This window comes from Caretta caretta, chromosome 14 (genome assembly GCF_965140235.1).
Source record: "Caretta caretta isolate rCarCar2 chromosome 14, rCarCar1.hap1, whole genome shotgun sequence".
In the NCBI taxonomy this organism is placed as follows: domain Eukaryota; kingdom Metazoa; phylum Chordata; order Testudines; family Cheloniidae; genus Caretta; species Caretta caretta.
The window spans coordinates 32,910,535-32,925,370 of record NC_134219.1 but is presented as its reverse complement, the minus strand read 5'-3'; the positions used below and the strand labels follow the sequence as shown (position 1 = coordinate 32,925,370).

Sequence of the window (14,836 nt, the reverse complement as noted above, 5' to 3'; positions counted from 1 at the left end):
AATGGGAACTGTGGATGGGGAAATTGGAATCATGTTTGGCTAAGGGCAGGAATGGGAAGAGGGAGACAGGTGTAAGGCTCTGTGGTATCAGAGCTGGGAAGAGGGACACTAAGGAAGGAAACTGGAATCATGCTTGCTGGAAGTTCACCCCAATAAACATCGAATTGTTTGCACCTTTGGACTTCGGGTATTGTTGCTCTCTGTTCATGCGAGAAGGACCAGGGAAGTAAGTGGGTGAAGGAATAAGCCCCCTAACAAATGGCTTCTCTCTGTGCCTCAGTTTCCACATCTGTAAAATGGGGATAATGATTCTCACCTCCTTTATATAGTGCTTTGTGATCTATGGATGAAAAGAACTACCGAAGAGAGAGGGATAATGATTATGTAAAAGAAAATATGAAAGCTGATCTGTTGATTCAAGCAGTTGAGATTTGAAGAAAAACAACAAATATTGTGAGACAGACATTAAAAATCATAAGAAGATCCTAGCCCCACTGACGTCAACGACAGAACTTAATTTCAGTGGGGCCAGGATTTCACCTTACATTGTCCAGAATTTTATCTTAACCCAACATTCAAACCCTTTGAGGCTTGCCTGCTGTCTTGGGTCAGACCTTCAACTGCCAATTTACAGTAGATTGGCATCCAGTCTACCAAATGTACTTAAAACATACGGATGTGCTATGTACAATTATTATCGCTTCATAAAATAACATGGAACTGGTTAAGATTTTGTGCCATCTGATTTACCTAATATTCACATAAAGATCATTGTAAGTGGTCACTCACTGATTCACATAAGCAGTGTCCATGTTTCCATTGAATCTTGAGCCCATTGAGTTTCATGAGTGTAAATTCTAACGTTTCCATGCACTCACAGGTGTTAGAATCATGAAATGCCTCCGAAATGTGGTGCTTTTGTGGATAGCTATCACTTTGGGCCTGGTGGAGGCTGTTTCAAAATGTTAAAGGTTATGAAAGTAATATGTGCAAGGAAGATTATGTCCCCAAATCGTTCTTAACCAATTTAGTTTATTCTGTGAATTCTACTTTTGTGAGACACTATGCACTTGATTAGTCTGAATATATTTATTGTTGGAATACCTAGATAGTACGATAAATTAGATTAGATAGATAGATGTGTCTGGGGACACAGAGAGAGAGAATTTTTGTTAACTGTGATCTCCATACAGTTAATACACCTTCATTTCCCCTGATACTTGAATAGAATTTTACTGGTAGCTTTGGTTTCTCTTGGCAAACATGGATGTTTCAAATGGTATTTCTAGATTGTGCTTCACTGGACCATCGGAGCACCTGAAACAATTCAGGAAATATCATTTGATGTTTCACAAGATAAAAGAATAATTCAAGTTACTGATTTCACAACATACTCTACTCAGTGTACAGTGATAGCAAGACACAGAAACACAGCAATTAATGTGAATGAGGGACCTGATCACCTCATACGATATGATTTTTATTGTGCACTTTTTGTCTAATATGCAATATAAATCTCAGGCTCATGGTTTGAGGATTTGAGTATTTAAATTAAAGACTTATTTATCCTTCCTATGGAGTGATTATCAAGTTGGGATACAAGCTTGGGTAATGATGTTACAAAGGGACATTGGACCAAATTCACATCTGGTGAAACTCACTTGACTTTGGAGAATTTGCCCTAGTGTCTCACAGGAACAGAGTGGGTGGACAAAAATCTCCTTCAACATGAGCCCTATATAAATACAAAAGAGGGATACACATTACACTTTAAAGTAAGAGGACTGCAGTTACAGTGCAATGGCCCTCTGAGCTGAGCGGTGTCTGCGCCTAAGGCTGTGACTTCCTCTGCCTCCATCAGAGGGGAAGGGCCCGTCCCCCTCCCTGCACCCAGACGGGGCCAGTGGCTGAGTTGAGAACCCAGCTCCCACCCCAGAGCAACCAGCTCAGGATGGCACGAACTCTCCTTCTGCTTCTGCTGGGTAAGTGACCTCCCTCGGCCCGCATCCCTTTGTCTGTCTATCTGGAGATACCCCCGCCCAGCATCCCTCCATCCCTCTGCACCCCCATCCCCTCCCTGGAGCTCTCTTCTCTTCTCTTCTCTTCTCTCTCCAGATTCTCCCCAGGCTGGAATCCCCCGCAGGTAACAACCTCTTCTCTCCTTGCTGAGAGGCTCGCAGCGAGGATGAGGGGGTATCAGGGAGTGGGGCGTGGGGATCCCCCTCCTCTCACACTGTGATGTTTGGAATTGCAAGGAAGGGGGGATCCCTGGGTGCCCCCTGTGTCATCCCCTGGGCGGGTCAGGCTGCCCCGTTCACAGGTGCCTCCTATGAACCTGCCCCAGCAGCAGCTATGGTCCAGAGCCACTTCCGTGGGGGTGGAAGAGCGACCCCAGCTGATGCCTGCTTGTGGGGTCCATTTGGTGGGTCCCAGCTCTGGCCGTAGGGGAGAAGATGCCCCCATCCCCCTGGGCACTACCTCACTGACAGCCTCAGCAGCGACAGAGAGGTCTGGAGGGGCCATGGAGACTGACCTCCCACCTCCCCATTACAATGATTCCCCCCTGGCCAGAGGTCCTGGGAGTGGGGCTGTGTGTGGAGGGGGGGCCTCTCTCTGCCCCAGCTCTGGGCTCCCACCCACAGAGGACTCAGGGCCGGGGGGGCAGATCCAGCACCATCCAGCGGGACATTAAAAGCAGGTTCTGCAGAGACCCCAGAGAAAACGCAGTGGGTGGAAAAACTCCCCCCTCCCTTCCCCACATCCGGCCGAGCTTCCTCATGTCTCTCGGATGCCTTCTCCCAACTGAGAGGAAGGTATGATGGTCAAGTGACGGATTCTCCCCCCTCTTCCACCACTGCCCCTGGATGGAGAGTGTGGGGTGAATACCCTGATGGGAAAGGGGTATCTTGGAGTTGAAACATTTGCATCCACAATCCTCCCCGCTTTTTGCACCATAAAGGGGCAGGAAAGAGCAAGGGGCAGTTTGGAGAACCCCCTCCCCAGCCCCAGTTCAATGGGGGGACATGGCAGGATGTGTGGAGCGAAGAGTTTGCAGACAGTCCCTGGCTCCCGGGTGGACGGGCGGCGAACTGTGCAGACGGTCCCTGGGTTATAGAAGCTGGGGACGGGGAGCTGGCAGATGCTCCCTGGCTGGGGGGTGAGGCGTTTGCAGACGCTCCCTGGCTGGGTTGGGTGCGGGGTGAGGCGTTTGCAGACGCTCCCTGGCGGGGGGCGGGGCTCGCGGGGACACTCTCCCTCCCAGCCTGGCTCCGGGCTTCGCTGCTCAGAGACCGAGCGAGGAGGTACCGGGGGTGCGGATCGGGCCCCAGTCGAGCCCCCTCCGCTGGGGGGCCTGGCCCCCCTGGCCCCAGCCCCCCCTTCCCCTCCGTGTCCAGGGCCCCCCACCCCCTGGTCTGGGCCCATCCCCCGACTCAGGGCTTCGCCCCTGCAGAGTCTCCCCGCCCTGGCTGTGGGGCCCTGCGTGCCGGGGCGGGTTTGGGGGTGTTTGGAGGGAGGTGACCCCGAAACGTTTTTGCTCCGCCCCCCCCGATCCACCCTCCCTTTCCGCGCTTCTCCCTGCGTGGGTTTCCCAGGGGCCATCCCCGTGGCGCCCGGCCGGTGTGAGGACACAAATCTCAGCCCTCCCCTTTTGCACCGGGGGGCACCGGCCCTGACCTGCTCCCCACAGGCTCCTGGGGTCCGCTGGCTCCCATTTCGGGTCGGAGCTCCCCACCCCCGCCCCCCCCGCCCTGCGGCTCCCTCGCACCCCAAGAAGCAGCTGCTGCAGCAGGAGCCGCCGCCTGTGAATCGGCCGAGGTTTCACGCCGACTCCCTTCCTCCGGGCGGGGAATTAGGCATCAGAGTTCAGTGCCGGGACCAACCGACCCGCCCCCGCGCCCCGCTGGAGCCCTGCCCTGGCCTCAGCCCTTTCCCAGCCTAGGGAGCGCAGCCCAGAGAGGCGGTAAATACCTGCGGGGGGAACGTGGCCTGTCCTGTGGCTGGGAGTTGCAGGCAGATGAATTCAGGCGAGGAGGGAGGCTCACCTGTCTGGCGGGGAGGGGGGGGGGGATTAGCTGCTAGCCCAACTCCCCGAGGGCTGGGGTGGATTCTCCATCCTGGGCCATGTGTGACGCTGGGCGGGAGGTTTGTCTAGAAATCTGCCTACGTTCCCCCCCCAGCCCCCCAGGTGATCCCAGTCTCCCCGTCCCACCTTCCAGCTGGGAATTCTCCAGGGGGCTGGAGTGGTGACGAGCAGAAACGAGGCTCCGAGAGTGGGGTTGGGAGCCCCTCTCGCTCACGGCAGCTCTGGCGTTCCTCGCCCCCATCCCACCCTCAGCTCCCCGCTCCTCCGCAGAGACTCCCTGCGCGCCTCAGAGCCAGATTTCTGCTGCGGGAGAAATCAACCGGCTGCCGTTCTCTAACCCCGTCGTAAGGCAGCAAATCCAAGGCCCAGGCTGAACGGCTCGGGGGCGTGAAGCAAGAACGCCGGGAGCCCCTGGGCAAGGCCAAGGGCTGGATTTCACCTCCATTGGGGTGGGGGGTCTATGGTGACTGCTCCAGCCTGGGGTGAAAGCTGAGTAAATAGCAGGGCCGTGTCCCTGCCAAGAACGGCCAGGAGCTGGAGCCTGCTCCACAAACCTCTGCTTCTCTGCAGGGCGACAGTGGGGAGAAGGGCCTAGCCGGGTTAACAACCCCCCAGTGACCGAGCCGAGTCCCCTGCAACCCCTGTCGCTGTTCCAGGGGCCCCCCCAGGGGCTGAGGATAAAACCCAGCAGTCCTGGCTCCCAGCCCCCTCATTCTAACGCACGAGTCCCCCATCCCCCTTCATTCCGTCTGTCCGTCTGACCCCTGCACCTCTCCTTCCTTCCATCTGTCCATCCATCCCCATACACCCCCCTATGTTTCTCTCTCCATCCCCCAACTGCCAGCTGAACCCCAGTCCCTGCCTGCCCCTCCCGGCCGGGGGCTGGCGCAGTTGGGGCAGAGCCGTGACTCTGATCTCAGGAGCTTGGGTCTGTGGGACTCCCTGCCACAGGACCTGGCTGAGCAGAGCGGTGGGGCTGGGGTCTCAGAGCCATCGCCAAGTGTGTGTTGGGGGGGCGGAGGGGGGGTGTCAGGGCACCCTGTGCTCATCAGTTTCCATGGGAACCCCGTATCTCACCCCCCGACCTTCCCCTCACACAGATCCCCGACCCCGGAGCCGAGATGATGAGTTGCGGCCTCCTGACCAGCTCCAAGGAGCCGGGTGAGTCAGGGCTGCGGGGGACGGTGCCATGAGGGGGAGGGTGGCCCCATGGCCGACGTGGCTCCTCCCCCCGGTGCCCGTGGGGGGGCCTGTGGCTGATGTCCCCCTCCCCCCAGTGCCCCTGCACCACAGCTCGGTGTCAGTGTTGATCCGAGGCTTTGTGGCGGACATGGGCTGCCAGCTGCTCTGCAGGAATGAGGAGCTGGGGCCCGTGGAGGCCGTGTTCAAATTCCCCGTGGACACCGAGGCGGCTGTCGACGCCTTCTAGGCCCGGCTGCAGGAGGCCTGGATCCAGGCCCAGCTCCAGGAGAAGAGACAGGTGCTGGGGGCAGGGATCCCGGGGAGGAGAGAGGAGGGGACCGGGCTGGGGGGATCTCGGGGTAATCCCATCTCTCCGAGCAGGTGCATGAGCTGTACAGGGATGTGCTGGTCGGGGAGGGCAGGGGATCTTGGGGGACAGGGATCTCGGGGTGACCCTGTCTCTCCCGGCAGGCACAGGAGCTGTACGGGGACGGAGCCACCCGCTACGTGCTGCCGACCATGCTACACCCTCGCTACACGCCCCACAGTGAGACCCACAGATCCCCCTGCGCCTCTGCTACATGCCCCACTGTGAGACCCACATACCCCCTGTCCCCACTCCGCGCCCTCCGGTGAGACCCACAGATCCCCTACCCCCATCACTGTGACACCAACAGACCCCCGCCCACCCCGCACATGCCCCATGGTGAGACCCACAGATCCCCTCATACTCCCCTGTACCCCAGCTGTGTGCTTCCAGCCATGCTGCACCCCTTTTACATGCCCCATGTTGAGACCAGACCTTTAGGTGCCCTAGATCCCGCATAGCTCCCTGTACCACATAGCCCCCAGAACCCCAGCTACACACCCTACTGTGAGTGACTCCGCAGCCTGTACCCCCTGAAACCTCCATAGCCCCTTCTACGTACCCCACAGTGAAAGACCCATATAGCCCCCATAATGCCCCATAGGCCACTACTGTGTTCCCTGCGGTAAGTGTGCCCCCCCCCCCCCCCCCCCCCGGGTCTGCAGTCCCCGTCCCAGGGTATATGACCCACCCCAGCCATCCCGAAATCCCCTGATATCCGAGCCCAATACCCCCGCAATAACTCAAACCCCCCATCTTCCCCCCACTCTCCCAGCCCCCTGGCCCTCACCCCTGTGTCTCTCTCTGCAGGGTGGGATGGGGAGAACATCACCCAGGAGGTCCCACGGGTCCTCCAGGGGGAGCTGCCCTACACCCTGAGCCGAAGCGCAATGCTGCAGTCGCCCCACGGCATCGACCACGTGCTCTCCAACTGCCCCCTCACCCCCCTGAGCTATACAGCCGGGAACCTAACCACTGCCCAGGTAAGGGCTCACCTGGACACCTGGGTCCCAGCCATCCCTGCTGGGAGGAGGGTGCTGGGGGTGGGGCAGGGGGAGGGTTCTGGGCTGAGGGGTGGGTTCCACGGAACGGGGCTGTGGGTGGGGGGAAGGTCCCGGGGGTGAGAGATGTGGTGTAGGGCGCGGGGTGGGTCCCGAAAGGGGGAGCATGGGCCAGACTCTTTGGGTGACTGAGGGGGTGGGGGATCAAGCGACAGCAACGGATCTGGGGAATTTCCCAATTTCTCTGGGGAAAATCTGGACAGGCTGAAATGTGCCAGTTTGGGGATGAAATCCCTGGCAGTCGCTGGGCTCTGTAAGTCTTTAGTGTCTGGGATTTTCCCTCTCCTTGTTTCTCAGTGGAAGTAAATGGAGGTGGGGGGACCAGGAAAATGTCACCCCCAAATTGGAAAGATTTAGACTCCCCCAAAATGTCAAACTACTACCCCTGGGCGGGGGCGCAGAGGGGGATCCATAGGGTGGGAATCTGGGGAGGGTGAGGTAGGTGCTGAGCGGTGACATAGGATCGGGGGGGGGGGCATGGTGCAATGAGGGGGATGATGGGGGAATGGGGAGTCCTAGGGCTGCTGTAGGTGGGTGCTGGGGGAATCTGGAGGCAAGCGAGGGTGGGGGGACAGGAGCGGGGGGTCTTGGCAGAGCTGGCGTTGGCAGGGCGAGGTGTCTGGGAGCAGGTGGGCACTGGGGAGCACTGCAGGTTTGGGAGGCATGGGGGAGAACTGGGTATGGGAGAGCAGGCACTGGGGGGCTGGGTACAGGGGTGGGGGGATTTAAGGGGAGAGGGGGTGGGGGAGGGACAGAGCAGTGGGGGTGGGTCTCTGGGGACAGTCATAGGGCTCTGAGGGGGTGGCTCACAGGGTCTCGACCCCATGCCCACCCTATTAGGAGGCTGGCCCCCATCTCCCCGCAGGCTCCCTGATGGGCGACCCGGCCGTGATGATGACCCTGCTTCCCAGAGTGCCCGAGGTGGTGCCGGCCCAGAGCCAGCCGGGGAGTTCGTCCTCCTGCTGGGCCGCTCTGGCAGCACGGCCTGCCCCATGGACGCAGAGACCTGTCCCGCCAGCGCATCAACAGCACCAAGGGACGGCCAGGCAGGAGCCTGCGCTTGATGGGCCCGTGCCGGGGGAGCAGCCCAGGCTGGCTGGGCCCGTGGGGCTGACTCTCCATCCGTCTGTCTGTCCCCAGGAGACCCTGGTCCTCCTGTTGAAGAGTTTGCCCCTGGGCTGTTATTTCAACATCTATGGCTTTGGGTCTGAGTTCGAGTCCTTCTACCCGTGAGTCCGAAGGGCAGGGAGGGGGCTGGCTGGGTTAGGGGGAAGGCTGGTTAGCGGACAGAGGGTGTCTCTTAGTTTGGGGGCAGGGTGTGTCTGTGGGTTGGGGTCAGGGCGTGTCTGTCTGTTGGGGGCAGGGGGTGTCGGTGGGTTGGGGACAGGGCTGGTTAGGGGGCAGGGCATGTCTGTTTGTTGGGGGAAGGGCTGGTTAGGGGGCAGGAGGTGTCTGGGGCTTGGGGCAGGGCTGGTTAGGGGGTGTCAGTGGTTTGGGGGTCAGGGCGTGTCTGTTGGGGGCAGGGCTGGTTAGGGGACAGGGGTGTCAGTGGGTGAGGGGGCAGGGCTGGTTAGGGGACGGGGTGTGTCTGTGGGTTGGGAGTCAGGGCAGGGCTGGTTAGGGGGCAGGGTCAGGGCATGTCTGTTTGTTGGGGGCAGGGCTGGTTGGGGGACAGGGGTGTCGGTGGGTGAGGGGGCAGGGCTGGCTGGGGGCAGGGTGTCCCTGGCTCCGGCTGTCCCAGCCCCAGACCTGTCGGCGCCCCCCGCAGGCAGAGCGTGGAGAATACCCAGCAGACCAAGGCCGAATCCCTGCAGCGCCTCCAGCTGCTCCAGGCTAACCTGGGGGGCACCGAGATCTTGGAGCCGCTACGAGCCATTTACCGCAGCCCCTGCCGGGACGGGCACCCACGCCAGGTACCGGGGCGCTGGGGCCAGCCGGAGGGGCATCCTGGGGCGGGCCTGGAGAGTGATTGTGGGGCCGAGGGGTGATGTGGGGGGTCTCAGAGAGGGATGCGGGCCTGCGGGGACAGACTCACAGACTTTCAGGACAGAAGGGACCGTCCTGATCATCTCATCAGGCCCCAGCTCCTCGCTCCCCCCGGGGACAGCCCCACCCCTCAGGCTGAGTCACCGGCACCCCCAAACCCTGAGTTACAGGCTTCAGATCACAGCAACTCCCCCCAGTTGCTCCGGTTCAAACCAGTGAGTGCCCCAGGCTGCTGAGGGAGACCAACCCCCTCGGGTCTCTGCCAGTCTGAGCCAGGGGAAAATCCCTTCCCCACCCCAAACGTGGGGGTCAGCGTGCCGGAGGATGGGAAGGATTCTCTGCAATAACTCTGAGCGCCCCCCCCACTCCCAGTGCCCCGCTGCCGCCCATGGGGTGTTTGCTCCCAGCTGTCGCTGTGGGCCATACGCCATTACAGGCCCCTCTTTGCCCACCTTCCCCCCCCACACTCCCCTCAGAGGCTGTTCAAGGGGGAGACCCTGGGAGAGGGGATTGGAGAGGGGCTGGGGGCCCTGGGGGGCAGCCGAGCGGGGCCAAGGGGTTGCTCGGAGTGGGCCTGGGGCTCTGGGCCAGATGGGGGACCACTGCCCCTGGGGGTGTGAGCAGGGCGTGGCACGTAGCAACCCCGGGGGGGGAGGTACCTCTGTATAGAGCTGGGAGGGGCAGCGCTTTGTGCTGTGCCCAGCTCTGGGGGGTGCCCTGCAGCCGGGAGGGGCAGGGAGGTCACTGGTGGGGGGTCAGGAGGGAGCTCCTGGAAAAGTGCCCACAGCAGTTGGTGGGTTCTTGTCTCCAGGGGCTGGTGAACAGGTGATGGTTTGGGGTCATGCCTCGGCGTTGGGGGTCACAGAGATAGGGGCGGTCAGCAGTCCCCGTCTGTCAGCCCCTCAGGGGAGATCTCTGGGAGGGGAGGGATGGGGCTGGGGGTCTCTGAGAAGGTCAGTGGGGCAGACTCTCCAGGGGGCTGCTCCCGTTCCCAACAGGGTGGGGGTGTCTCTGAGGGGGTTGGGGTCCCTGGCTCTGACAGCGTCTCTCCCCCCCTCAGCTGTTCGTGTTTACGGATGGGGAGGTAGAGAACACCCAGGACATAATCACAGAGGACCCACAGGTAACTGGGGGTGCCTAACCCCCCCCCAGCCCTGCCCCCATTAGCATTGCCATCATGTGGACCCTCACCACCATAGTGCCCAACATGTGCCCAACCCTTTGCCTCACCCTGCCTCCCAGCCCCACAAGCATGGGGAGCCCCCCCCAGTCCAGCCAGCCCTACTGGCCCCTCTCCAACTGCTCTGCCCCCACCCAGCACTGGATGGGCCCCACCAGCTCTGCCCCTCCCCCTCCGGTCTCTGCCCCCCCCCCCCAGGTGCTTCTCCTTCGGCATCGGGGACGGGCCACCACGGCTCTGATCAAAGACATTGCTCGGGCAGTCGGGGGCAGCGCCAAGTTCATCACCGGCCAGGACCGCGTGCAGCCCAAGGTGAGAACCCAGCAATCCTGGCTCCCAGCTCCCCCACTCTAGCCTACTAGACCCCACTCCCCTCCAGAGCTGGGGACAGGACCCAGGTGTCCCGGCCCACTTTGTGTGTGCCGGTCCCCCGCCAGGTGCCGCAGTCTCTGAAGTGGGCCCTGCAGCTGGCAGTGACCGGGATCTCACTGAGCTGGGATCTGCCCCCTGGGATCCAGGCGGAGCTGCTGCACTGGGACCCCGAGGTGATCTTTGCTGGGCAGCGGTGCCTTGTCTATGCCCAGCTCCGCGGGCAGCCCCAGGTGGGAGAGCGAGGTCCCCCGAACTGGGGTGCCCCCAGGGCTCGGGGTCAGTGACTGAGGCAGGAGCCCCACAGTCCCCTCCTGGGCGATAACTCTGGCCTCTAATGATGGCCATTGGCTGGAGCTCCCTGAGCTACCCCAGCCCCATTGTTCTGAATGGGGAGAGTTCACTCTGACCCCTAATGATGGCCATTGAGCCAGGGATCTCTGTGTTACCCCAGCCCCATTGATCTGTGTTGGAATTGATAAATCTGACCCCTAATGATGGCCATTGGGCGGCAGGTCTCTGTACCAGCCTGGCTGCATTGATCTCAGGGCAGGTCTACACTATAAGTTTTCATCGGTGCAGCTGCACCATTGTAGCACGTCTGGAGAAGACGCTCTAAGCCGAGGGGAGAAGCTCTCCTGCCAATGTAGCACCGTCTGCACGGGGGGCTAAGGTCAGTGTAACTACGCCACTCATGGGTGTGGATTTTTCATGCCCCTGAGCGATGTAGTTCTATCAAAGTATGTAGTGTAGACGAGGATCGATAACTCTGTGGGGATCGATAACTCTGACCTCTAATGATAGCCACTGGCTGGAAGTCTCTGAGCTGCCCCAGCCCCATTGAGCTCAATGGGGATTGTTATCTCTGGACCCTAATGACGGCCATTGGGCTTACTAAGCCAGCCCCCCAAGTGGTGTTTATTGGGTGTATTTGCCCCCTTTGTTCTGTAAGCTGGATCTGAGGGGTCCCAGGGCATCTTCTCCCCCCTTGCATTCCACCTCTGACCACCTTTCTTTTCCTGCGGCCCCCAGACATTCCCATGGGGGGCATCACCCTGCAGTATCGCATCCAGGACCAGACCTACTCGGAGACGCCGCAGTTCTCCCTGCAGCCACAGGATGGAGACAGGTGACAGCAATGCTCCCCTGGCTCCCATCCCCCACCCCAGGTAGCTGGGTCCTGCCCCCCCACGTCCTCACCCCAGCAGAACAGAGACAGGATGGGACCAGCCCCCCTTCTGTGACCACTAGACCCCACTCCCTTCCCGGGGCCAGGATAGAACCCAGGAGTCCTGGCACCCACCCACCCCCATCCCACTAGACCCTGCTCCCCTCCCCGCAGCGGCTGGAACCCAGGTGTCCAGGGCTGACCCCGTGAATCTCTCTCCCTGGCACAGGCTGCCCGTTCACCGGCTGGCCGCCAAGTCGCTGCTGCTGGAGCTGGAGGGGGCCGTGGGCGCGGGGTCGGAGGGGGACGGGCGCCGGGCACTGGAGGCCAGCCTGAGCTCGGGGGTCGTCTGCTCCCTCACGGCCTACGTGGGGGTGGACACGGAGCGGGGGCAGCTGGTGAGGTGGGATGTCCCGCTGGCAGGTAACCCCCAAAGCGGCTGGGGCTCCTGGCACCAGGGGGGGACTCAGCATGTGGGGGGAACTCGGGTGGGAGGGGGAACCTGGCACTGGGGGCGGTACGGGGAGGTGGGGGGAACCTGGCGCCAGGGAGGGATCCCAGCACAGGGGGATCCCAGTGTAAGAGGGGGGGACCCAGAAGGGGCATGCAGGAGGCATCATGTTTATGGGGTAATGTCCCTTTGCCCCTCTCCCTGCCCCCCTGACTCCCGGGGGCTGTGCTGCCCCCTCCCTGCTCCAGGGTGACGGCGACCCCAATCCCCATACCTCGGGGGCATGGGGAGAGCAGGGGCACTAGCATGGTGAGACGGGGAGTAGCACCGCCCCCCACCCCAGCCGGAAGAGAGGGGTCTGTGCCAGACAGACGGACAGAAGTAGACAGGCATGCGGATACCCAGAGTCAGACAGGGACAGAGACCGAGAATCAGCCGACAGACCCAGACGGGGACAGGACGGAGAGACGCAGAGAGAGAAACAGACCCAGTCAGACAGACAGACCGACCCGGGCAGATGCAGGGACAGGAGGGGCGGGCACATTGCTGTCATGAGCAGACCTGGCTAGTAGGGGCCTCTCGCCCCCCAGCATCCTGCCCTCATCCATGGAGTGCAGCACCCACCCCTGCATCCCCTGGGGCTGGAGGAGGTGTCCTGGCTGGGGGGAGAAGAATGGGGCTGTGGGGACTGGATCTGGGGGTCACAGCCAGGGGGGAAGGGGCAAGAGCTGGGAGATCCTGGCTGTGATGGAGCTGCGGGGAGAGGAGGATGGGGCTGGGTGGGGGGGGGGGGTCCCAGCTCGGGGAAAGGGGCTGGGGGGTATGGAGGAAGGGTCCCAGCGGTGCGTTGGCTCTAAGTGTCTGGGGGGGGCGGAATTCTCTTCCCTCCCTTTGCTTCTCTGGGTCTGTTTTCGTGTCCGTCTGTCTCTGTGTCTGTCCATCTACTCGCTAAATTTCGATTTCATCATGGACTATATGGAGGTGATAGACTGGGTCTCCGTAGACCCCATCTGCGAGCGGAGTGCGCCTGGACGAACCGAACCAGCGCAGCGTCTTCGGGCGCTTGTCCCGTGACTTGGCTGCGGCACGTGAGTACCTCTGCCACGCGTGCCTGCAGCTCCCGAAGTCCAGCGCCGGCCATCTCCTCCCTCGCAAGCGCCTGTCCTGGCTCCGTGGCCTCCCAAAGCTCAGCCGGGGGGGCCCAACACAAGGGCAGACCGTCCTGCAATCAGGGGGCCCCACCGGAGACGGCACCCCAGAACGGTGAATTAGGGTTAATACATTGGGGGTACATTGTATTAAAAATGCAATTATGTATGTGGTGTTGTGACATTATGTGTATCTTTTCTAGGAGGGAGGTGGGATGCTAATGTACTTCCTTTGTCATCAGCCTTTGAAGCCACTGGAGAGATACGCAAATACTAGTTCAAACTGGATTCTCTAGAGACCAACGGAAAAAGAGAGGACTTTGGTGAAGGGGGCTGGGAGTCAGGACTCCGGGGGTGGGCAAACGCCAGGGTGACGCTTCATCGGGTTAGAGACCCATGTGCCCTGAAGGTCACGGAGCTGTGCAAGTCTTTAAAAACGACATAGAAAACGAAGGAAATTCCTGGGTGAAAAACCTTTGTGTCGCTGAGGGAGGGGGATTTCTTGGCTGTTTTTTTAGTGTCGTGAAGCAAATTATCTCGAAAGAAAATGACTAAAAAAATAAGGAAACCCCCAGGCAAAAAACTCTGTGAAGGTGGAATTTAGGGTGTGAGTTTGTGTCAGTGAGCTAACGGTGTGTGTGTGGGGCAGGGATCAACAGTTTTTCGTAACAGGAATGTCTCTGAGCAGTTTTCTCTGAAATAAAGCCAGAGGGAAATTCCCAGGCAAAAAAACCTTGTGAAACTGGGTCTGAGCTTGGAGGTTTGTACAGGCGAGTTCAGGGGCAAAAGTCTTTATTGGCACCTTCTGGTTTATAAACAAAGAAACCCACGAAAGGCAGAAATTTTAAAGTTACCTTAAAACCTGCATTTGGAGAGTCTGGAAATACAAAGTGACTGTAGCCCAGATAACTTTAACTCTGCCCCGTAACCCTGGCCCATGCATGGCTATAATATCATATAAACTCTGTAACATCACATCCCCCGCTACCCCTTTAGACTCTTGTGTCTCTCTCCGGCCATAGGTCTGTATCGCAGGTTGTAGTGGGGGATAGTCCCGGGGACAGACTGTGTTTGAGAAACATCGTGGGGTTGTGGAATTAATGCCTGGGCAGGAACAGTCACAGGGAGTTGGGTGCCCATCTCCGATTGAAAGTTAATTGTCATCCCATGGGTGCAAGAAGGGGCAGAGTTAAGGATGACTGTGGTGGGGTTAAGGGTGCAGAAGAGCAGGTTAAGGACACCCATGGAGGGACAGAGTTAAGGCCACACAGAGGGTGACCATTAAGGCTGTTGGCTGTCCCCCAGCCTGGACAGGTCATGTCGCTGTTCTGTACCCACAACCCTGTGCCAGCCCCATCTCCCTGTGTCTCTCCCCAGAGCGGGCACCGGAGGAGTCTCCCTTGCTGAGGCTGGTGTCTCTGCAAAATGCCGACGTCTTGTGGAACCTGGACCCCTGGCTGGCTGCTGTGCTGGGGGTGAGCGAGACCGACGCCAGGGGGAGGATACCCAGTGAGGTGAACGGGGGTGCAGAGGAGAGGGGAGAGATCTGGGGCAGGTGCCATTGATTGGGCCTGTTCTCTGCTCCCAGATGAGATTGGGGGCGACCCATTCGGGGGGGGGAGTCTGAGGGTGACTGGACTAAAGGACCCCTGAACCTGGAGCCCAGTGGGCGAGACGGGCCCAGATCGGGGGGCTGGGAACCCCCTAACGGGGTCGGAGCATTGGATCGAGGGAGCCCAGGGCCAGATGGAGGCGCCCAAGTTGGGCCCTGTCTCAGGCCATCTCTCTACTCTCTGGACATGGCACTGGGCATCTGGGTAGAGGGTCCATGGTGCTGGAG

At 60.2% G+C, this 14,836-nt stretch overlaps 1 pseudogene; it reads left to right on the top strand.

Moving 5' to 3' along the window:
- The window catches only part of LOC142068404 (von Willebrand factor A domain-containing protein 5A-like), a 268,830-nt pseudogene that overhangs the window by 253,736 nt on the left and 258 nt on the right, over positions 1-14,836 (top strand).